The sequence below is a fragment of the Acomys russatus genome, chromosome 14 (assembly GCF_903995435.1).
Source record: "Acomys russatus chromosome 14, mAcoRus1.1, whole genome shotgun sequence".
Taxonomy (NCBI): domain Eukaryota; kingdom Metazoa; phylum Chordata; class Mammalia; order Rodentia; family Muridae; genus Acomys; species Acomys russatus.
Window position 1 is genome coordinate 13,534,797 of NC_067150.1, and position 24,454 is coordinate 13,559,250.

The 24,454-nt window shown below is 40.2% G+C and overlaps 2 pseudogenes; both read left to right on the top strand.

Annotated features, from left to right (window-relative positions):
* Positions 1–3,267: 3,267 nt before the first annotated feature.
* Positions 3,268–4,482, top strand: LOC127198727 (upstream-binding factor 1-like protein 1; annotated as a pseudogene).
* Positions 4,483–14,821: 10,339 nt separating this feature from the next.
* On the top strand, positions 14,822–16,031 carry LOC127198728 (upstream-binding factor 1-like protein 1; annotated as a pseudogene).
* Positions 16,032–24,454: the final 8,423 nt, after the last annotated feature.

The following is a 24,454-nucleotide window of genomic DNA, read 5'->3' on the forward strand; positions in this document are numbered from 1 at the left end:
ACCCAGGAGTGGTGGTACATGCCCTAGATCTTAGCACCTGGGAACAGAGGCAGATCTCTGTGAATTGGAGTCCAGTTTGAACAATATAGTAACTTTTAGGATAGTTAGATATACATAATAGAGACCCTGTATCAGAGAGAGGTCATGACAGATGAAGAAAGAGTGAGAGTGAGAGAGAGAGAGAAGAGAGAGAGAGAGAGAAAGAGAGAGAAAGTGAGTGAGAGAGAGAGAGAGAGAGAGAGAGAGAGAGAGAGAGAGAGAGAGAGAGAACTCCTTATTGTGTTTTTCAAAGCTTAGAATTTAAATTTAACCAAATCTTTCCATCATAGTACTTTCTTCAAATTTATTATCACCTCATCAATGGAAGGGTCTGTGATAAACCCTACCTCAGGCATCTCACAACAGCCAAATACCCAAAAGGTAAAAGCCACCCTTAGGGTGTGCCCAGGGCTTTACAGAAGGAGATTATACAACTTAAGTTAATTATGCTAATAGCAACACACCCTGCCTTAGGGTGGGGTCTTCAGATCTCTATATAAGAGCTTGAGAACTGTGAAACTGAGTCAGTCCAGAGGCCCTAGGAGGTGTTTATGCAGTGGGGCCCTTCTTCCAGTCAAAGCTGTTGTCCAGAGAGATCAGAAGGCACAGCATCTCTGAAGCAAAGGGCAGACCTTCCTGCAAGCTTTGATAAGACCAGGGATCTGGAGGTGAGTGGAAATCCTCAGTCCATGGATTTATACGTTGTCTGAGCCCAGGAATTCTCATGTAGAAGTCCTTGTGATAGTTCACATAGAGAATGCTCTTATTTCCAGTTCATTCTTGAGCCTCAAATTTTAATCTATCATAACATTAAAATTAAGATGAGTACGGTTTCTTCACTTATTTTATGATCCTTGTGAATCTAACTTTGGAAGGTGTGGAGATACCTTATAGCATGACTTTTAGCATGGTATCTATACTTAGTGTTCATTATAGAAATCATATAATGCCACATATATGAATTATTCCACTGGAAAACATTATAGTCCTGTGTTTCAAATATGTTTTTAACTATTTAGAGAATATTTTAATAATGTGTTGATTTAGGACACATTTGTTTAGTGATATTATACTTTGAATGAGCTCCTTTGCTGGAGACTCGGTTCATGAAGGACTTCCTTGGCATGTATTCATTTCTAGCTCTAGCACTAAGAAAGTAAATAAAAAGAAAAGGGAAACAACTCAGTTTTGCGGGAGCAATAATGAGAGGTTGAGGCAAGAGAACTTTGAATATGAAGTAAGCTCATCGTTAACAATCCTGATTTTCACCCCATTCAAAGTATTGAAGGAACATTTATTATTTAGGTCCACGTGATGTAAGCAATATTTTGGAGTGATTTTTTAAATAATAGATAGATTGGTTGTCTTTACATTGTTATACTTAAAAATAAATCTCAGTCTTATTCTTCAGGAATGAGAAGTTTATACTGCATTGTTATATGGTAGGATGCAAGGTTAATACAACTTATTATTTCTATCTTGTATATTTGAGGCTTCATTGGTTACATGCTGTATAGTCAGATTTACAGAAAATTCTGTGAGGAGATGAGAGGAAGGCACATGCCTTAAATCCCAGCACTCCAGAGGCAGAGACAGCCAAATCTGTGTGATTTTGAGACCATCTGGGTCTACAAAAGGATTTCAAGAAAACCGAGGATTTACCCAGAAACCCTGCATAAAAAACAAAACAAAATTTTAAAAAATATCTGGGTGTGGTGGCAATCGCCTTTAATCCTAGCACTTGAAAGGCAGAGGTAGGTGAGTCCCTGTGAGGTCAAGGCCAGCATGGTCTACAAAGCAAATCCGTGTAGTCAAGGCTACACAGAGAAACCCTGATGGCAAGAGGGGATGGGGGGGGGGCTTGGAGGAGAGACAGAGAGACTGAGAGCTGATAGGTAGAGGACTCCTTACTTGGGTGTCCCGTAGCTTAGATTTTTAATTTAACCCATTCTCCCCATCACAATTATTTATTAAAATTGATCATCACCTTATCAATGGAAGGGTCTATGATAAACCCTGCCTCATCCTTCTCACAACAGCAAAATGCCCAGAAAGATAAAGCAAGACTCAGAATGTGCCCAGTGCTTTAAAGAAGGGGATTATACATGTCAATTTAATTATGCTAATACCTAAACATTCCAACTTAGGGTGGAGCCTTCAGATCTCTATATAAAAGCTGGTGAGCTCCAAAATTTGCCTACTTCTGAGGCCCATGGATGTGGTTACACTGCAGAGACCTTCTTTCAAGTCACAATTCTTGTCTAGAGAATTCAGAAGACCAAACACCTCCTAAACAAGGGCAGCTTTCAGAAGACCAGACATCTAGAGGTAGGAGGAATTCCTCATCCCGTGAATTCATTATTTCACTGGTTTCAGGAAATTTCAAATAGTAATATTAGTGATCCTTAATACGGAGAATGATGTTCTTTTCAGTTTAACATTGGGCAACAAAATTTTAATCTCACATAATATTAAGATTTAAGATTAACATGGTTTCCTCACTTATTTTATGATCTTTATGAATCTAAATTTTGAATGTACAGAGACTACTTATAACTTGATTTTTCGCATGGCATCTATACTCTGCGTTCATTACTGAAATCATAGAATTTTATGTGTATGTGATATTCCACAGTAAATGAAGATGTACTCTTTTGCCTCAAATAGGTTTTAACAATATAGAGATGGTTTTCTTGTGTGTCACCTAAACCTCTCCATCTGGTGTGCAAGTCAATTACCTTTACTTTCTAAGTCTTTCTATCTAGCACTGGTTGTCCTAGACTTTGATATATAGAAGTGGCTATCATTGATTTTACAGAGATTTACCATACTAGTTATGGAACTAAAGGTGTACCCCACCTCCAGCAGCTTCATTCTCTCGATTTTAGGCAAGTTCTATTAAGATTTCGTAAAGGAGGCACAAGAGCGTGCACCTGTACCAATGGCGAATAATCCAAACACCTTTTATTTTTAAGGGATGAATTATTCCATTGTTAATAGTAAGTGAGTTCTATGAGCCTCACATCACCAGGGATACCTGATGTTCAACAGTTCCAATAAGGACACGTAACTTTTGTTTGTTTGTTTGTTTCTCTTCAGGATACTGATTCACAGGATCTGTGGAATTCCAAAAGAGCCTCCTAAGCTGTGTTTCCAAGCTGTTCAAGCTGCTGTGGAAGAGTTTGTACAACTGAGCTATTGTTCGTGGGCACAGAATCTCAGCACAGAATGGCATCATCTGATAACCAAGGCCAATGGTCCAAAGGAGACCTTCTGAACTTACTGGACTCCATCAAGAGTAACATCCCACCAGGTGACTTCCAGACCTTCCAAAAAACCCAGGCAGACCTAGACTGGGACAAAGTAGCTTTTAAACAGTATTCAGGAGAAGCGTGCAAACTAAAGTGGATGCAGATTTCTCATCCTTTGAGGAAGTTCCGAACACTGACAGAATTGGTGTTGGAGGCCAAGGAAGGGATTCAAGAACCTGGCAAAACTGAGAAAGTCAAGCCACACCCTGGCTTCCCCAAAAGACCCCTGACGGCCTATATGCGCTTTTACAAGGAGAAGCGAGCTGAGTACTCTAAGCTGTACCCCAAGTACACCACTGGGCAGTTGACTAAAGTCATAGCTACAGAATACAATCAGCTGCCTGAGGAGGTCAAGGAGAGATATATTCAAGACTTCCAAAAGGACAAACAAGACTTCCAGGAAAAGCTGACTCAGTTCAAGAAACAACATGCTGGTGTAGGGCATCCTAAGAAGTCTGTTTTGCCGAAGAGTCATGGAATCAAAGAGTCTAAAAAATCAGAAAGACTTATGCAAACGGGAAAGACTCCTCTAGAAATGGCAGTGCCCAAAGCATTTTCTTCCAACAAGATATTTCAGGGAGAACCCAAGAAACCTCCTATGAACGGCTACCAGAAATTTCACCAAGATTCCTGGTCGAGCCCAGAGCTGCACCATCTGTCCTACAGGAAGCGCTGGGTTGAGATTAGCAGGCGTTGGCACAGAGTCCCAAGGGACCAAAGAGAACTTTATAAGCAACAGGCCGAGGAGCTTCAGAAACAATACTGGGTGAAGCTGGACCGCTGGCTCCAGAAACTGTCACCAGAGGAATATGCATCCTACACAGAGGCAAAGGCTTCCTGTGGGAAGCGAAAGAACATGGCCATGTCTGGAGGCAGAAGCCCCAAGCGTGCTCGAACAGATGTGTAGTCCTCCTCAGAAATGGGCCTGCCAGCATGGCCTGAAAAGGCACAAGGGCTTATGGATTCTGGGGCAGATTCCTCAGAGACTACTACGGGACGTGATGGTGGCTCCCATGCATCCATTCAGATTAGGACAGAAGATGGGAAACAGGAAGACTATAGCAGCTCCTTGTAATCTAGCAGTTCCGATGAAGATGAAGATGAAGGATGTCTTTCTCAGGGAACCATGTAGTTTAGACGCAGTTTTATCCACATTTCAATCTCAAATCCAAACCCAGGACAACCCTGATTGAGAAAGAACTGTCCTCTCTGCGTTTTTATACTCCCTTGCTTTTCTCTCCTATGTCTTTCCTTTCTCACTAAGGACAAAGGAGGAGTGAGAGGAGAAGGGAATTTGCCATCCTCCTGCCTGAATCGGAGTCCTAGGCTCAGGAAGAAGCCTTCAGAAGCAGCACATAAAAGTTATTTACATTTGATTTGAAGAAACTATGGAATCATCCTTACAAAGCTTACCCATGAACATATGAAGTGTATCAGCTCATTTAAGGGAGGGTTTCTCAGGCCTTGGAGTTGGACCCAATGGATACCAAATCTGAAACTAAAAATAGGTAGAAACACTTATAGATAGGTACAAACACATATTATTTCTCTAGCATTATCTGATTTGGCGTTAATACAACAGTACCATTACTGCTGTTACTTTGCTGAGTGCAATTTTAAATAAAATTAAAATGATTTCTATTTCTTTAGCTGCTAAATATTCTAAGCCATATTCATGTCTATTTGCTTTATAATATATTTATGAGTACCTTTGAGACTATTTTTTACTGAAATATTCATTTCATTTATTTTAGCTCATGTATAGATTGTAAAATTTCTAATGTTGATAGAGTAGTAGAATATTTTGATATATATCTGGAACATAGAGTTTTTCAATAGGGATTTAAGATATATCTTTAAATATTTGTCATTTATTGAAGGTGATATTTGTCAAAATAACCTCTTACATTTTCATACTGAAAGCACAATATTATTCTGATTTAGTGAATCCTTGTCTCTGTGTTCTCCAATGAAAACCGTTGTTTTGGTGTATGTATGTTTTTCAAATTTTACAATTTCTATAAATTTTTATTTAAGTTATTAAAGATGTTGGATCAAATATATTTATGTAGCTATATTAAAAGATAGTATTAGTATTAATATTTTCTCATCTGCTCTTTTAAATGTGGTTAAAACTTATAGGATAGGAATCCATAAATTTGTGTTGATATATGGTTTTAAATAAGTTATACCATGTTGCCAGAAGTTGATATTTACTTATACAAATAAACAATTTTAATAAATGTTGTGTATTGATTTTATCATATCTTTAATCAAGTAATGATGGAATTCCTCTGCAGTGTAATCCTCAGAGCTCACTAGAGACACACAGGGAATGAACAGGTCAACGGATACATGTGGAGAAGTGTAATTATGGACGTTGAGAAATCTCATGAACTCTCCTTGCCTCCCCCCCCCCCCAAATGCCTTAGCCTGAGGACACTGTGGTATGAAACCCAGCCTAAGGTGAAATAAAACAAAATGTCCACGCTGAATTCAGGGTTTCTGGCAGCTGCCAGGTTGGAATGGACCCTGCATCCCTGAGTCCCATAACCAATAGTTTTTGTATCCACTGCATGGGTGTTTTTCTTACTAACCATAGGACAAGTTCAACATCCTACAGTCCTTTTATGGGATTTTGAGAGAAGTTCTTTCCATGGCATAGTCCTGGCTTTCCTGGAACTGCTATATACATCAGGCTTACCTTGAGCATAAGGAGACCCACTGGCTTTGGCCTCCCAAGTCATGCACACCTTCAATCCCAGCACCAGGAAGGCAGGGACAGAAGGATCTCTGTCCATAAGAATTATAGTGCAAGGACATTTCAATTTCAAGGCTTCCCTGGCCTACAATCCTGCGTGAACTCAAATCCAACCCAGCAATTCCGTAATGATTTCCTACAACAGTTAATGTGAAAGGCCTGGGCTACAGCCCAATGGGAGAGCACTGTGTGGAAATCCAAAGACCGATGAACAAGACTATAAAATATAGCCAGGGCACTACTATGCAGAAAGGTCTAAATGAAGCAGGGATCAATAGAGTACACCTTTAACTCAGTATGCACTGAGTGGAATATCTATCTATTTTCCCAGGTCCCCCAGAGTTACAGAATGTTTTAGGAAATAAATAAATAAACAAAAAGTAAATAAATTTAGAAGTGAATGATATTCTATGAAGCCAGGGATAAAGTGGTGTTTTAGACATAATACATATTAGAATTAAGATCACAGCCTGTCATGTAGGCACATACCTTTATTCCTCTCACTGGGGAAGTGGAGACAGGCAGATCTGTATGATTTTGAGGACACAGAGTTCTACAATGGGATCCTAGGACAGCCAAGCCTATGTGTGGAAACCCTGCCTAAAAAACAAAACAAAAACTTAGCTGGACATTGTGACACTGGCCTTTAATCCCAGAACTTGCAGGGCAGAGCCAAGTGGATCTCTATGAGCTGGAAGACAGCCTGGTCAACAAATCTAGTCCAGGACAGCCAAGGCTACAGAGAGTAACACTGTTTTAAAAAACAACAACAGCAACAACAAAAACAACAACAATAAACACAAAACACACACACAGAAAGAGAGAGAGAGAGAGACAGAGAAAATGAGAGAGAGAGAGAGCCAATTTTTTTTCCACTGTGGTAGAAATGGTGTCATAGGGTGTGTAAAGGATTGATATCCTAACTATTAGGGACAGAACGTAGATCTGAAACTCATTTTGCAAGTTTATATAGAGGAATTAGAAAAAAAATATTTAATTCTAGGTATAAAGTGGTGGCAAATATCTTAAATCCCAGCTCTAAGGAGACAAGGACAGACACATCTCTGAGGTGTAGCCATCCCGGTCTATAAGTCCAGGACTTCTAAGGCTAACAGAGAAAACCTGTCTCAAAAAATTAAATTCAATATGTATATAAATACATAAATTACTAAATATAAAATAGAATTATTTTTTTCCTAAAAATATCACCTCTAAGTAGGGTATGCAAAGGATAATCACTTAATTATTAAGTAGGCAGATAGAAGTGTCACAATTTATATTAGAATGGAGTGTTAATTTCCAACTGTGCAGTGGAAGCACATACTTTCTTCCAAGGACTCAGCACTCAGAGGCAGGCTGATTTTTGAAATGAGGCCAGCCTGGTCTACAGAGTGAATTTTAGAACAACAGTGTCAAATAGAAAGTGTGCCCCACCCCCCAAAAAAAAAAACAAAAAAACCAAAAACCCAACAACAACAATGCAAATATGTGCATAATTCTGAGTAGGATTAAAGATAATTAACCAATAGGAACATGAGTAGGAATTATACAAGCATGATTTACCAGGAATGACATGATATTTCAGTCTTAAGATTAGCAAATTTTGTTTTAATACTTGGGCATTGTTTAACCTCATATCCATTTCTGTTATTTTTACAAAAGCACATAGTACTGTGCTGGAACTCACTAGATAGCCCAGGCTGGTGGTGAACTCACAGAGCTCCTAATGCCTCTGCCTCCCCAGTGCTGAGATTAAAGCCTTTTAGCACCACACCTGCCTTTCTGAAGACAGGGTTGCTCTGTGTTTCAGAGCTCATCCTGTCCTGGAATTACTCTGTAGACCAGACTGGCCTGGAACTCATAGAAATCTGCTTGTCTCTGCATCCTGAACTGCTGGGTATTAAGGTTGTGCCCCATGAAGCCTGGCTTACATAAGACAAGGTTACTCTGCACAACAGGGCCCCTAGCTGTCCTGGACTCACTTGGAGACCAGGCTGGCCTTGAACTCCCAGAGGTCTTGCTGTCACTGCCCCAGGGGTTGCTGAGATTAAAGGCCTGTGCAACCAGGCCCAGTCTCCCTGACAGTCTGAACACAATATGCTAATCTGTGGGCTGGATTGCCTGATAATTAATTTACCTATCTCTTTTGCTATATAGAAGTAGAATTAGATGGGAAGGACCCTGCTGTTTGCAGCTACCCAAGCCCTGTCTGCATCTCCATAGTGGAGCCTTTAAGGTCAAAGTCTACAGCCATGGAGGGGCCTGCAGGGGACTCAGTTCCGGGGCAGCTTTTGATCCTGAGTACATAATTCACAGTAACTGTGGAATGTTCATATTGTTTTTTCTCATTATATTTAAGCTTCCTTAATTAGTGCTCAGATGACATGTATATCTGGATGGTTTTTGTCCCTTCATGGACAGCTAGTGTTCTTGCCCAACCTGGAATGGAGGGCGTCTGCACTAGTGATGCCTGTGTGCCACTGAGGGTAGATTTGGAACATTAGTGGCCATGAGAAAGAAAAGTTGAGAGGGTCACCTTAAAGGAAAATGGAGAAAATCGTTTGTAACTAGTTTGTTGGAGACAGGCATACTCAGCTTTGAATCCTTCCTAGTCACGTGGACCTAGATGGCTTAGAGTCCTGACAACTAGAACCTACATTATAGCAGCCTTGGTGCCTTGGCAAAGATCAAAATCTGCTGCTTCACCCTACACAGTTCAATATTCAGTTTTAGAAACTTTCACAAATAGCTTTAGTCTGTACATTGATCTGAGAAGCTCTTTCCTCTGAGAAAATGCAGGATAAACCATCCAGACCTGAGCAAATTCTGTATAACTAGTAGTAAATGTGATCCTGTGCTATTTACATTTCTCTTAGGTTTCAAGGGGAGGACTCAGAAGAAGTATGATACCCCAGAAACTACAGATGGCAAGAGAGGTCTTGGATGTCAAGAGAAAGTTCGAGGTCCAAAGCAAAGGCCGACTTGGAGAAACTGCCAGAAGTCCTATGAGGTTGACCAGTCGCATCATCCAAAAGCCTGTGTTTAGCATAACTTCTAACCCTGGGAAGATCACCGTGAAAAGGAAAGACCAACAGAACCTGTGGAAAGCCCAGGAGCTGTGTGCTTCAGAGAGGATGCAGGTGGAGACAGTGCAGGAAACCTCTCATGTCCTTTGTAGCTTAGGAACTCTGTAAACAGGATTTCAGTGGAATGCAGGATGAAGCCAGTGTCCAAAGTGCTGTTAAGGATCCGCACACTTCCTCAGAGTTCACCTCTGCCTACACCCAAGTTTAATCAACAGTCGAAGTTCCCTCATCAGGCCATTGAAGTCGGCTGACCAGTTACCTAGAAGATGGCTAGCTTATCCCAGCTCGAGAGGGAAAGATGGCCAGACATCGCGAACCATGGGGCCACTGTATCACATTCAGTCAGGAAGGTTTCTAAGGTTTTACTTTTAATCTTAAGTCCCTTTGATTTTAGTAGTTCTTGGAGGGCAGTGAAAACCGGGCAAGAAAGCGACGCACCCATACATTCACTTTTCCTTCTCTTGAGAAACCTTGTGTATTAGCTCCCTTCCGGAGACCTAAGGATTAGCTCCCTTCCGGAGACTTAAGGATTAGCTCCCTTCCGGAGACTTTAGGATTAGCTCCCTTCTGGAGACTTTAGGATTAGCTCCCTTCTGGAGACTTTAGGATTAGCTCCCTTCTGGAGACTTTAGGATTAGATCCCTTCCGGAGACCTAAGGATTAGATCCCTTCTGAAGACTTTAGGATTAGCTCCCTTCCGGAGACTTTAGGATTAGATCCCTTCTGGAGACTTTAGGATTAGATCCCTTCTGGAGACTTTAGGATTAGATCCCTTCTGGAGACTTGAGGATTAGATCCCTTCTGGAGACTTTAGGATTAGCTCCCTTCCAGAGACTTTAGGATTAGCTCCCTTCCAGAGACTTTAGGATTAGCTCCCTTCCAGAGACTTTAGGATTAGCTCCCTTCCAGAGACTTTCCCCTTTTTCCAGGGGTCGTAAGCTCCACTTACCGGGATCCTTGACCACTTGGAGTTCTGAACTTAACGGTGGGGAAGTGGACAGTGAGGTTCCCCTTACGAGCCACCACTTGTCGCACCGCGCCCGACCAGCAGTAAAGACACGACCACCAGTTCTTCTCCAAGCAGTTCATTCAAGCTCTTCGTGCAAGCAACTCCCCTGAACCACACCCGTCACACACTAATAAAGCATTCTATCATCCAATCAATTCACACCACGTCTCGCATCCTCAGAGGTCCACGAAGGCGAAACTACCGCAGGCAGTGGGCTATGCCCAAATAAGGACCTGTTTGTCTTTTACTGAGGCCGCTCTGGCGATGTGCCAGGCGCCATCTTAGGGTGTGGTCCTTGGGGGCTCTCCACACAGCAGCCTTTGCCTTCCATGTGCTGGGATTGATGGGATGTGGCACCAACCCGGGAATAGAAGCAGTTTTCCAGTGCAAACTTTAAGAGTTTTTATATAATGAGACCCTGATACTGATTTCAATCAATATTTCAGCTCAGACATTGGCTGCTCTTCAAAGCATTCTCAAGGCATCTCTTGACAAAAGGCAGTATCTAAAGAATGTTGGCCCACTCCCTAAATCCCTGAACTCAGGAGGCAGAGGCAGACTGATCTCTGTGAGTTTGAGGCAAGCCTGGTCTTTTTTTTTTTTTTTTAAAGCAGGCTTTGTTTTCACACATTTATTATTACTGTTATTTGTATGAAAACTGAATCTTTATCATATACCACTATGGGTTTTAAATTTCTCATCCATTTTTTTTTCAGTTTTATTTTATTTTTCAGCCTGATGTTATTTTTAGTGAGTTCTAGCACAGCTAGAGCTGTAAAAGAAAGTTTATCTGAAAAAAATATTTATCCTAAACTCAAAATATATAATTTCCCTTCAAAGAAATTAAATACATTATTAGTTTGAAATTGGTGCTTATAAATTGTAGAAGAGGGGGTTTCAATGTGACATTTGGAAGCACAAAGCAGTCAGAAATTCTAAAGGAAAAAAATCTGATAAGATACTGTAAAACAAACAGGCCACTTATTAGACTGGATTACAGGATATGTTCTGAGTAGCCCAGCAATGGCTGTCCCACAACCAGAGGAACAAAAATCATGTAACTGTTAAGCCCATAAGGTTGGATGACTCTACAGTATAAATAGAGACCTGGAGGATTTCTGGATAGCTAATTGTCTCCAGTCTCTGTTAGAGTCCTGGTGAGGTTGAATTTTGTATTGATCCCAGCAGTTACATACACAAAATGGAGGTCATTAGGGAAGGCAAGCAGGAAAAAGCAAAAACTTCTTCCATTTCATGTGGACTCTTAAGAAAAGAGTGGCTCAGGTTGACAGTGAATCTTCCTGCTTCTAATTACTCCATAAAGGAAATGTCTTTTTCACCCAGGAGTGGTGGTACATGCCCTAGATCTTAGCACCTGGGAACAGAGGCAGATCTCTGTGAATTGGAGTCCAGTTTGAACAATATAGTAACTTTTAGGATAGTTAGATATACATAATAGAGACCCTGTATCAGAGAGAGGTCATGACAGATGAAGAAAGAGTGAGAGAGAGAGAGAGAGAGAGAGAGAGAGAGAGAGAGAGAGAGAGAGAGAGAGAGAAAGAGAGTGAGTGAGAGAGAGAGAGAGAGAGAGAGAGAGAGAGAGAGAGAGAGAGAGAGAGAGAGAGAACTCCTTATTGTGTTTTTCAAAGCTTAGAATTTAAATTTAACCAAATCTTTCCATCACAGTACTTTCTTCAAATTTATTATCACCTCATCAATGGAAGGGTCTGTGATAAACCCTACCTCAGGCATCTCACAACAGCCAAATACCCAAAAGGTAAAAGCCACTCTTAGGGTGTGCCCAGGGCTTTACAGAAGGAGATTATACAACTTAAGTTAATTATGCTAATAGCAACACACCCTGCCTTAGGGTGGGGTCTTCAGATCTCTATATAAGAGCTTGAGAACTGTGAAACTGAGTCAGTCCAGAGGCCCTAGGAGGTGTTTTACGCAGTGGGGGCCCTTCTTCCAGTCAAAGCTGTTGTCCAGAGAGATCAGAAGGCACAGCATCTCTGAAGCAAAGGGCAGACCTTCCTGCAAGCTTTGATAAGACCAGGGATCTGGAGGTGAGTGGAAATCCTCAGTCCATGGATTTATACGTTGTCTGAGCCCAGGAATTCTCATGTAGAAGTCCTTGTGATAGTTCACATAGAGAATGCTCTTATTTCCAGTTCATTCTTGAGCCTCAAATTTTAATCTATCATAACATTAAAATTAAGATGAGTACGGTTTCTTCACTTATTTTATGATCCTTGTGAATCTAACTTTGGAAGGTGTGGAGATGCCTTATAGCATGACTTTTAGCATGGTATCTATACTTAGTGTTCATTATAGAAATCATATAATGCTACATATATGAATTATTCCACTGGAAAACATTATAGTCCTGTGTTTCAAATATGTTTTTAACTATTTAGAGAATATTTTAATAATGTGTTGATTTAGACACATTTGTTTAGTGATATTATACTTTGAATGAGCTCCTTGCTGGAGACTCGGTTCATGAAGGACTTCCCTGGCATGTATTCATTTCTAGCTCTAGCACTAAGAAAGTAAATAAAAAGAAAAGGGAAACAACTCAGTTTTGCGGGAGCAATAATGAGAGGTTGAGGCACGAGAACTTTGAATATGAAGTAAGCTCATCGTTAACAATCCTGATTTTCACCCATTCAAAGTATTGAAGGAACATTTATTATTTAGGTCCACGTGATGTAAGCAATATTTTGGAGTGATTTGTAATAATAGATAGGTTGGTTGTCTTTACAATTGATATACTTAAAATAACTCTCAGTCCTTATTCTTCAGGAATGAGAAGTTTATATTGCATTGTTATATGGTAGGATGCAAGGTTAATACACTTATTATTTCTATCTTGTATATTTGAGGCTTCATTGGTTACATGCTGTATAGTCAGATTTACAGAAAATTCTGTGAGGAGATGAGAGGAAGGCACATGCCTTAAATCCCAGCACTCCAGAGGCAGAGACAGCCAAATCTGTGTGATTTTGAGACCATCTGGGTCTACAAAAGGATTTCAAGAAAACCAAGGATTTACACAGAAACCCTGCATAAAAAACAAAACAAAAATTTTAAAAAGTAGCTGGGTGTGGTGGCAATTGCCTTTAATCCTAGCACTTGTAAGGCAGAGGTAGGTGAGTCCCTGTGAGATCAAGTCCAGCATGGTCTACAAAGCAAATCCAGGTAGTCAAGGCTACACAGAGAAACCCTGATGGCAAGAGGGGGTGGGGGGGGGGTGGCTTGGAGGAGAGACAGAGAGACTGAGAGCTGATAGGTAGAGGACTCCTTACTTGGGTGTCCAGAAGCTTAGATTTTTAATTTAACCCATTCTCCCCATCACAATTATTTATTAAAATTGATCATCACCTTATCAATGGAAGGGTCTGTGATAAACCCTGCCTCATCCTTCTCACAACAGCAAAATGCCCAGAAAGATAAAGCAAGACTCAGAATGTGCCCAGTGCTTTAAAGAAGGGGATTATACATGTCAATTTAATTATGCTAATACCTAAACATTCCAACTTAGGGTGGAGCCTTCAGATCTCTATATAAAAGCTGGTGAGCTCCAAAATTTGCCTAGTTCTGAGGCCCATGGATGTGGTTACACTGCAGAGACCTTATTTCAAGTCACATTCTTGTCGGGAGAATCAGAAGACCCAACAACCTCCTAAACAAGGGCAGCTTTTAGAAGACCAGACATCTAGAGGTAGGAGGAATTCCTCATCCCATGAATTCATTATTTCACTGGTTTCAGGAAATTTCAAATAGTATTATAGTGATCCTTAATACGGAGAATGATGTTCTTTTCAGTTTAATATTGGGCACAAAATTTTAATCTCACATAATATTAAGATTTAAGATTAACATGGTTTCCCTCACTTATTTTATGATCTTTATCAATCTAAAATTTGAATGTACAGAGACTACTTATAAATTGATTTTAGCATGGCATCTATACTCTGCGTTCATTACAGAAATCATATAATTTTATGTGTATGTGATCTTCCACAGTAAATGAAGATGTACTCTTTTGCCTCAAATAGGTTTTAACAATACAGAGATGGTTTTCTTGTGTGTCACCTAAACCTCTCCATTCTGGTTTGCAAGTCAATTACCTTTACTTTCTAAGTCTTTCTATCTAGCACTGGTTGTCCTAGACGTTGATATATAGAAGTGGCTATCATTGATTTTACAGAGATTTACCATACTAGGTATGGAATTAAAGGTGTACCCCACCTCCAGCAGCTTCATTCTCTCGATTTTAGGCAAGTTCTATTAAGATTTGGTAAAGGAGGCACAAGAGCGTGCACCTGTACCAATGGCGAATAATCCAAACACCTTTTATTTTTAAGGGATAAATTGTTAATAGTAAGTGAGTTCTATGAGCATCACATCACCAGTCATACCTGATGTTCAACAGTTCCAATAAGGACGCGTAACTTTTGTTTGTTTGTTTGTTTCTCTTCAGAATACTGATTCACAGGATCTGTGGAATTCCAAAAGAGCCTCCTAAGCTGTGTTTCCAAGCTGTTCAAGCTGCTGTGGAAGAGTTTGTACAACTGAGCTATTGTTCGTGGGCACAGAATCTCAGCACAGAATGGCATCATCTGATAACCAAGGCCAATGGTCCAAAGGAGACCTTCTGAACTTACTGGAATCCATCAAGAGTAACATCCCACCAGGTGACTTCCAGACCTTCCAAAAAACCCAGGCAGACCTAGACTGGGACAAAGTAGCTTTTAAAACAGTATTCAGGAGAAGCGTGCAAACTAAAGTGGATGCAGATTTCTCATCCTTTGAGGAAGTTCCGCACACTGACAGAATTGGTGTTGGAGGCCAAGGAAGGAATTCAAGAACCTGGCAAAACTGAGAAAGTCAAGCCACACCCTGGCTTCCCCAAAAGACCCCTGACGGCCTATATGCGCTTTTACAAGGAGAAGCGAGCTGAGTACTCTAAGCTGTACCCCAAGTACACCACTGGGCAGTTGACTAAAGTCATAGCTACAGAATACAATCAGCTGCCTGAGGAGGTCAAGGAGAGATATATTCAAGACTTCCAAAAGGACAAACAAGACTTCCAGGAAAAGCTGACTCAGTTCAAGAAACAACATGCTGGTGTAGTGCATCCTAAGAAGTCTGTGCTGCCGAAGAGTCATGGAATCAAAGAGTCTAAAAAATCAGAAAGAGTTATGCAAACGGGAAAGAGTCCTCTAGAAACGGCAGTGCCCAAAGCATTTTCTTCCAACAAGATATTTCAGGGAGAACCCAAGAAACCTCCTATGAACGGCTACCAGAAATTTCACCAAGATTCCTGGTCGAGCCCAGAGCTGCACCATCTGTCCTACAGGAAGCGCTGGGTTGAGATTAGCAGGCGTTGGCACAGAGTCCCAAGGGACCAGAGAGAACTTTATAAGCAACAGGCCGAGGAGCTTCAGAAACAATACTGGGTGAAGCTGGACCGCTGGCTCCAGAAACTGTCACCAGAGGAATATGCATCCTACACAGAGGCAAAGGCTTCCTGTGGGAAGCGAAAGAACATGGCCATGTCTGGAGGCAGAAGCCCCAAGCGTGCTCGAACAGATGTGTAGTCCTCCTAAGAAATGGGCCTGCCAGCATGGCCTGAAAAGGCACAAGGGCTTATGGATTCTGGGGCAGATTCCTCAGAGACTACTACGGGACGTGATGGTGGCTCCGATACATCCATTCAGATTAGGACAGAAGATGGGAAACAGGAAGACTATAGCAGCTCCTTGTAATCTAGCAGTTCCGATGAAGATGAAGGATGTCTTTCTCAGGGAACCATGTAATTTAGACGCAGTTTTATCCACGTTCCAATCTCAAATCCAAACCCAGGACAACCCTGATAGAGAAAGAACTGTCCTCTCTGGGTTTTTATACTCCCTTGCTTTTCTCTCCTATGACTTTCCTTTCTCACTAAGGACAAAGGAGGAGTGAGAGGAGAAGGGAGCTTGCCATCCTCCTGCCTGAATCGGAGTCCTAGGCTCAGGAAGAAGCCTTCAGAAGCACCACATAAAAGTTATTCACATTTGATTTGAAGAAACTATGGAATCATCCTTACAAAGCTTACCCATGAACATATGAAGTGTATCAGCTCATTCAAGGGAGGGTTTCTCAGGCCTTGGAGTTGGACCCAATGAATACCAAGTCTGAAACTAAAAATAAGTAGAAACGCTAATAGATAGGTACAAACACATATTATTTCTCTAATGTTATCTGATTGGGCTTTAATACAACAGTACCATTACTGCTGTTACTTTGCTGAGTGCAATTTTAAATAAAATTAAAATGATTTTTATTTCTTTAGGTGCTGAATATTCTAAGCCATATTCATGTCTATTTGCTTTATAATATATTTATGAGTACCTTTGAGACTATTTTTACTGAAATATTCATTTCATTTTTTTTAGCTCATGTATAGATTGTAAAATTTCTAATGTTAATAGAGTAGTAGAATATTTTGAAATATATCTGGAACATAGACTGTTTAAATAGGGATTTAGAGATATATCTTTTAATATTTGTCATTTATTTAAGGTGATGTTTGTCAAAATAACCTCTTACATTTTCATACTGAAAGCACAATATTATTCTGATTTAGTGAATCCTTGTCTCTGTGTTCTCCAATGAAAACCGTTGTTTTGGTGTATGTATGTTTTTCAAATTTTACAATTTCTATAAATTTTTATTTAAGTCATTAAAGATGTTGGATCCAATATATTTATGTAGCTATATTAAAAGATAGTATTAGTATTAATATTTTCTCATCTGCTCTTTTAAATGTGGTTAAAACTTATAGGATAGGAATCCATAAATTTGTGTTGATATATGGTTTTAAATAAGTTATACCATGTTGCCAGCAGTTGATATTTACTTATACAAATAAACAATTTTAATAAATGTTGTGTATTGATTTTATCATATCTTTAATCAAGTAATGATGGAATTCCTCTGCAGTGTAATCCTCAGAGCTCACTAGAGACACACACGGAATGAACAGGTCAAGGGATACATGTGGAGAAGTGTAATTATGGACGTTGAGAAATCTCATGAACTCTCCTTGCCTCCCCCCCAAAATGCCTTAGCGTGAGGACACTGTGGTATGAAACCCAGCCTAAGGTGAAATAAAACGAAATGTCCATGCTGAATTCAGGGTTTCTAGTAGCTGCCAGGTTGGAATGGACCCTACATCCCTGAGTCCCATAACCAATAGTTTTTGTATCCATTGCATGGGTGTTTTTCTTACTAACCATAGGACAAGTTCAACATCCTACAGTCCTTTTATGGGATTTTGAGAGAAGTTCTCTCCATGGCATAGGCCTGGCTGTCCTGGAACTGCTATATACATCAGGCTGACCTTGAGCATAAGGGGACCCACTGGCTTTGGCCTCCCAAGTCATGCACAACTTCAATCCCAGCACCAGGAGGGCCGGAACAGAAGGATCTCTGTCCATAAGAGTTATAGTGCAAGGAAATTTCAATTTCAAGGCTTCCCTGGCCTACAATCCTGAGTGAACTCAAATCCAACCCAGCAATTCAGTAATGATTTCCTACAACAGTTAATGTGAAAGGCCTGGGCTACAGCCCAATGGGAGAGCACTGTGTGGAAATCCAAAGACAGATGAACAAAACTATAAAATACAGCCAGGGCACTACTATGCAGAAAGGTCTAAATGAAGCAGAGATCAATAGAGTACACCTTTAACTCAGTATGCACTGAGTGGAATATCTATTTTCCCAGGTCCCCCAGAGTTACAGAATGTTTTAGGAAATAAATAAATAAACAAAAAGTAAATAAATTTAGAAGTGAATGATTTTTTATGAAGCCAGGGATAAAGTGGTGTTTTAGACATAATACATATTAGAATTAAGATCACAGCCTGTCATGTAGGCACATACCTTTATTCCTCTCACTGGGGAAGTGGAGACAGGCAGATCTGTATGATTTTGAGGACACAGAGTTCTACAATGGGATCCTAGGACAGCCAAGCCTATGTGTGGAAACCCTGCCTAAAAAACAAAACAAAACAAAACAAAACAAAAACTTAGCTGGACATTGTGACACTGGCCTTTAATTCCAGAACTTGCAGGGCAGAGCCAAGTGGATCTCTATTAGTTGGTCAACAAAGCTAGTCCAGGACAGCCAAGGCTACAGAGAGTAACACTGTTTTAAAAAACAAAAGCAACAACAAAAACAACAACAATAAACCCAGAATACACACACACACACACACACACACACACACACACATACACACACACAGAATGAGAGAGAGAGACACACACACACAGAGAAAATCAGAGAGAGAGAGAGCCAATTTTTTTTCCTCTGTGGTAGAAAATGTTTTCATTATGGTGTGTAAAGGATTGATATCCTAACTATTAGGGACAGAATGTAGATCTGAAACTCATTTTGCAAGTTTATATAGAGCAAAATAGAAAAAAAATATTTAATTCTAGGTATAAAGTGGTGGCAAATATCTTAAATCCCAGCTCTAAGCAGACAGGGCAGACACATCTCTGAGGTGTAGCCATCCTGGTCTATAAGTCCAGGACTTCTAAGGCTAACAGAGAAAACCTGTCTCAAAAAAATTAAATTCAATAAGTATATAAATACATAAATTACTAAATATAAAATAGAATTATTTTTTCCTAAAAATATCACCTCTGTAGTAGGGTATGCAAAGGATTAATCACTTAATTATTAAGTAGGCAGATAGAAGTGTCACAATTTATATTAGAATGGAGTGTTAATTTCCAGCTATGCAGTGGAAGCACACACTTTTCTTCCACGGACTCAGCACTCAGAGGCAGGCTGAATTTTTGAAATGAGACCAGCCTGGTCTACAGAGTGAATTTTAGAACAACAAGTGTCAAACAGAATGTGTGGCCAAAAAAACAAAAACAAAAACAAAACAAACAAACAAACAAAAAAAACCAACAACAACAACAACGCAAATATGTGCATAATTCTGAGTAGGATTAAAAGACTATTAATCAAGAGGCACATGAGCAGTAATTATACAAGCATGATTTACAGGAATGACATGATATTTCAGTCTTAAAATTAGCAACTTTTGTTTTAATACTTGGGCATTGTTTTAACCTCATATCCATTTCTGTTATTTTTACAAAGCACATAGTACTGTGCTGGAACTCACTAGATAGCCCAGGCTGGTGGTGAACTCACAGAGCTCCTAATGCCTCTGCCTCCCCAGTGCTGAGATTAAAGCCTTTTAGCACCACACCTGGCTTTCTGAAGACAGGGTTGCTCTGTGTTTCAGAGCTCATCCTGTCCTGGAATTACTCTGTAGACCAGACTGGCCTGGAACTCATAGAAATCTGCTTGTCTCTGCATCCTGAACTGCTGGTATTAAAGGTGTGCCCCATGATGCCTGGCTTACTTAAGACAGGGTTACTCTGCACAACAGGGCCCTAGCTGTCCTGGACTCCCTTTGGAGACCAGGCTGGCCTTGATCTCCCAGAGGTCTTGCTGTCATTGCCCCAGGGGTTGCTGAGATTAAAGACCTGTGCAACCAGGCCCAGTCTCCCTGACAGTCTGAACACAATATGCTTAATCTGTGGGCTGGATGCCTGAGAATTAATTTACCTATCTCTTTTGCTATATAGAAGTAGAATTAGATGGGAAAGACACTGCTGTTTGCAGCTACCCAAGCCCTGTCTGCATCTCCATAGTGGATCCTTTAAGGACAAACTGTACAGCCATGGAGGGGCCTGCAGGAGACTCAGTTCCGGGGCAGCTTTTGATCCTGAGTACATAATTCACAGTAACTGTGGAATGTTCGTCATTGTTTTTTCTCATTATATTTAAGCTTCCTTAATTAGTGCTCAGATGAGATGTATATCTGGATGGATTTTGTCCCTCCATAGACAGCTAGTGTTCTTGCCCAAACTGGAATAGAGGGCGTCTGCACTAGTGATGCCTGTGTGCCACTGAGGGTAGATTTGGAACATTAGTGGCCATGAGAAAGAAAAGCTGAGAGGGTCACCCTTAAAGGAAAATGTAGAAAATCTGTTTGTAACTAGTTTGTTGGAGACAGGCATACTCAGCTTTGAATCCTTGCTAGTCACGTGACCTAGATGGCTTAGAGTCCTGATAACTAGAACCTACATTACAGCAGCCTTGGCAAAGATCAAAATCTGCTGCTTCACCCTACACATTTCAAATATTTCCGTTTTAGAAACTTTCACAAATAGCTTTAGTCTGTACATTGATCTGAGAGCTCTTTCCTCCGAGAAAATGCAGGATAAACCACCTAGAACCTGAGCAAATTCTGTATAACTAGTAGTACATGTGATCCTGTGCTATTTACATTTCTCTTAGGTTTCAAGGGGAGGACTCAGAAGAAGTATAATATCCCAGAAACTACAAAGGGCAAGAGAGGTCTTGGATGTCAAGAGAAAGTTCAAGGTCCAAAGCAACGTCTGACATGGGGAAACTGCCAGAAGTCCTATGAGGTTGACCAGTTGCATCATCCAAAAGCCTGTGTCTAGCATAACTTCTAACCCTGGGAAGATCACCATGATTAGGAAAGACCAACAGAACCTGTGGAAAGCCCAGCAGCTGTGTGCTTCAGAGAGGATGCAGGTGGAGACAGTGCAGGGAACCTCTCATGTCCTTTGTAGCTTAGGAACTCTGTAAACAGAATTGCAGTGGGAATGCAGGATGAAGCCAGTGTCCAAAGTGGTGTTAAGGATCCGCACACTTCCTCAGAGTTCACCTCTGCCTACACCCAAGTTTGGAAGAGGAACAAGGGGTTCCTCAGAAGCCACTCTCTTTTTCTAGTCCACACAGAACAACACCAGTGTCTCTTCAGCTGTCACAATCTTATGACAGACCAGCAGTGACCACTGCAGACATCTGGAGACAGGGCAGGAAGGTGAAGGGAGCCAGGAAGGGACTGGCTGAGGCCTTGGAGGATTCTCCAGTATGTTCTTGTCCAAGCACCATGTACTTTTTTTTCACTACTGTTGCTTTGCTATACATCTCGAGATCAGGGATGCAGCTACCTTCGGAAGATATTTTATTGTTTCCAATTGACTTATTTATTCTAAGATTGTTCTTTTGGTTTTCCATGGGAAGTTGAGAATGGTTCTATCAAAGTCTGCAACAACTTTGTTGGTATTTTGATGGGAACTGCATTGAATCTGTAGCTTGTGTTTAGGAAATTGTCCATTTTCACTACATCAACCCTACTCATCTTTGAACATGGAGGATCTTCTCATGTACTGACATGGTCTATAGTTTCTTTCTCCAGAGACTTGAAGTCTCTCACTTGTTTGGTTAGAGTTAAACCAAGACACCTTACGTCTTTTTTTCAGGCTGTTGTAAATGGTGTTATTTCCCTAATTTCTTTCTCAGCCCATTTGTCTTTTCTACACATGAGAGTTACTTTTTTATTTTTAGTTCATTTTGTATCCAGCTGTTTAATTATATTCCAAAAAAAGTAGGTTCATCACTATTTAAAGGAGTTGAACACTTCTTTATATGTTTGTTGACTTTGGTGGATCCTCTTTTGTGTAAGGACTTACAAATTTGCCCCCCATTCTCCAAATCATTTCTCTTCCTTTTTGTCAATGTGTTCTGTTGGATGTATGGAATCCGAGGCACTCCTCACACACTGCGGTTTTCTCCCATTGCTTTAAGTCCAGTTTGATTAAATATTAAAAACTATTTTAATTAATGTGTTATACATATTATGACTTACCCTATCTATTTTTAAGTTGTGCAAAAAGAAAATATTTTCTTATTAACTGTAAAGTTCCCATTCTTCTGTTTTTAAATTAAATCTATTGATTACTCCCAAAATTCCAAGAAAGAAAGTATTAAGTGTTGAGCTGAAGACAAGTTTGGAAAGTAGAACACACTAAAATATTCCAAAGTAATGAGTGAAGGACATTTCAAACTAACAGCTGTGCCACTTCAGTATATTCTGTAAGATGTGCTTAAAATTAAAGCCTGAGTATCAGAAACAAATGTATCCAAACAAGCTGCATGACAGACTACTTGGTAGTAATCTGAGCACTTGGGCAGTTGAGGAAGGAGTAAAGGACACATAAGGCTTTCCTGACTGTAGAGGAATTGTAGCCAACTTCAGGGGAGCCTAGTGCTACATAAAACAAGAAAGAAATAAACTCTCCCATCACTCAAACAAAAACAGACAAACAAGCAAGGCTTAAACCCCTACATTCAGGTATGATGCAAAGCATGGAAGATCCCAAACTGCATATCTAAACAAATCCACAATTTTTAATTGAAGGAGTTTAGGTTAATAACACTATATACTCTGGACTGTTCTACAAATGAAAGCTAATGAGAGCTAGAGACCAGGGTCTGCAATAATATGATAAATTCAGGAAGACCTGCACTCTTTAATCATCATCATCATCATCATCATCATCATCATCATCATCATCATCATCTAATTCGGAGCATCCTAGGGAATATGAGAAAGCATTGGTCATATAAGAACCAGAAATGACATCTAGGAATAGATACGATGAATAAGACTTAATTTCTCAGATCAAAATTATATCCCAAGTGGCAATACTGAACTCAAACTTAGACACATGGGAGCTGGTTCCTAGTGCACACTCACAGATAGTGTCTGTATCAGGACTGCAGGATGAAACTCCAGATAGACCAATACAGCATGAACAAAACCATTGGCAGGCATACCCTAAAGCTATCGCACAAGGCAGGGCAGTCAGCATTTTCACTGGGCTGTGTTGTGCACAATTGTCAGTTCTAAGGCTAATGTCATAACGCTTCACCTTAGCACTGACAAGTGAGCTCAGGTGTTTGTTCCTTGTGCCATGGCAGATAGTGTTTGAAGACTCTAATCACCCACACTGGCTGCAGAAGGACTAGGGTTTTCTGGGTTTTGCTTTGTTTTTGTTTTCCATTGAAGCCATGTTTCCTTTTCTGGTTGCAGGAAAATTACACATTCAGAAAACAAAAGTAGAAAGCAGCTAAGATTTATATCTTGTCTATGTAGCATTTAAAAGTACTAATGGCTGTGGGGTGTGTGTGTATGTGTGTGTGTGAGAGAGAGAGAGAGAGAGACAGAGAGAGAGAGAGAGAGAGAGAGAGAGAGAGAGAGAGAGAGAGAGAGAGAGAGAGAGTTGCAACAGCTTCTCTCAGCCTTATTTTCTTGGAACTCACTGTGTAGATCAGGGAGGTGTCAGTCTCACAGAGATCTACCTGCCACAGGCTCCTGAGTGCTGGGATTACAGGCCTGTGCCACCAAGCCTGGCTGTGCATAGAGAAGCAGAACAGAGAGAAAAAATGAGCCGCTGGGCATGGTGGTGCATAGACATGTAGAACTGTGTTCCACGTCAGAGATAAAGAGTGAATTAGACCTTTTCTCAAAAAATAAGCAACAAAAAAAAGGTGAAGTTAATGTTATTTGATGAAGTCATGGGAAAAGTTTTTAAAATTAAATTGTATTAGAATTAACATCATAGCCTGTCCTAGTGGCCCAGCCCTTTAATCTCAGCACCAGAGAGGCAGAGGTAGGCCGATCTCTGAAGTCAAGGCCAACCAGGATCCCAAAGTGACTCCAGGAGGACCACAACTCTCCAGAGAACCTGTCTAAGAAACTAAAGCCAAAAATAAATGAGGAGTATTCATTTTTTCCTAAAATGTAACATGTTTGTATTAGGGCTTGTAAATATTAATTTCTTATCTACTATGCTAAGAACTATGATCTGTATGTAATTTTTCAGGTTTATATATAGGAAAATATAATAAAATACTTCTCTGTGTACTCTGAGGAGGAAGGGACAAACAGATCTCTACATTGAGGCCAGCCTGGTGTACAGGCTGAGTTTCAGGATAGCCAGTTTTACACAGAATCTTAGTATCCAAATCCCAAATATGTATATAATTCTTAATTTCATTAACAGAAGACTTTCCAGGAGGTTAAAAAAGGCTATTTTATGGGCCTGATTTACTAGGACTGACCTGAGATTTCAATTTATTAAATGACAAATTCTGTTTTAATCTCTATGCATTGTATTAACTAACACATCCAATTAGGTTATGTCTAGGAAGCACATAGTAAGGATTTAGATATTTTATTAATAAACATTTACTTTTCTTAAGTTTTGTTTGTTTGGTTTTTTTTCGAGATAGGGTCTCATTATGTAGATCTGACTGGTCAACTCAGAGATCTGTCTCTCTGTCTCT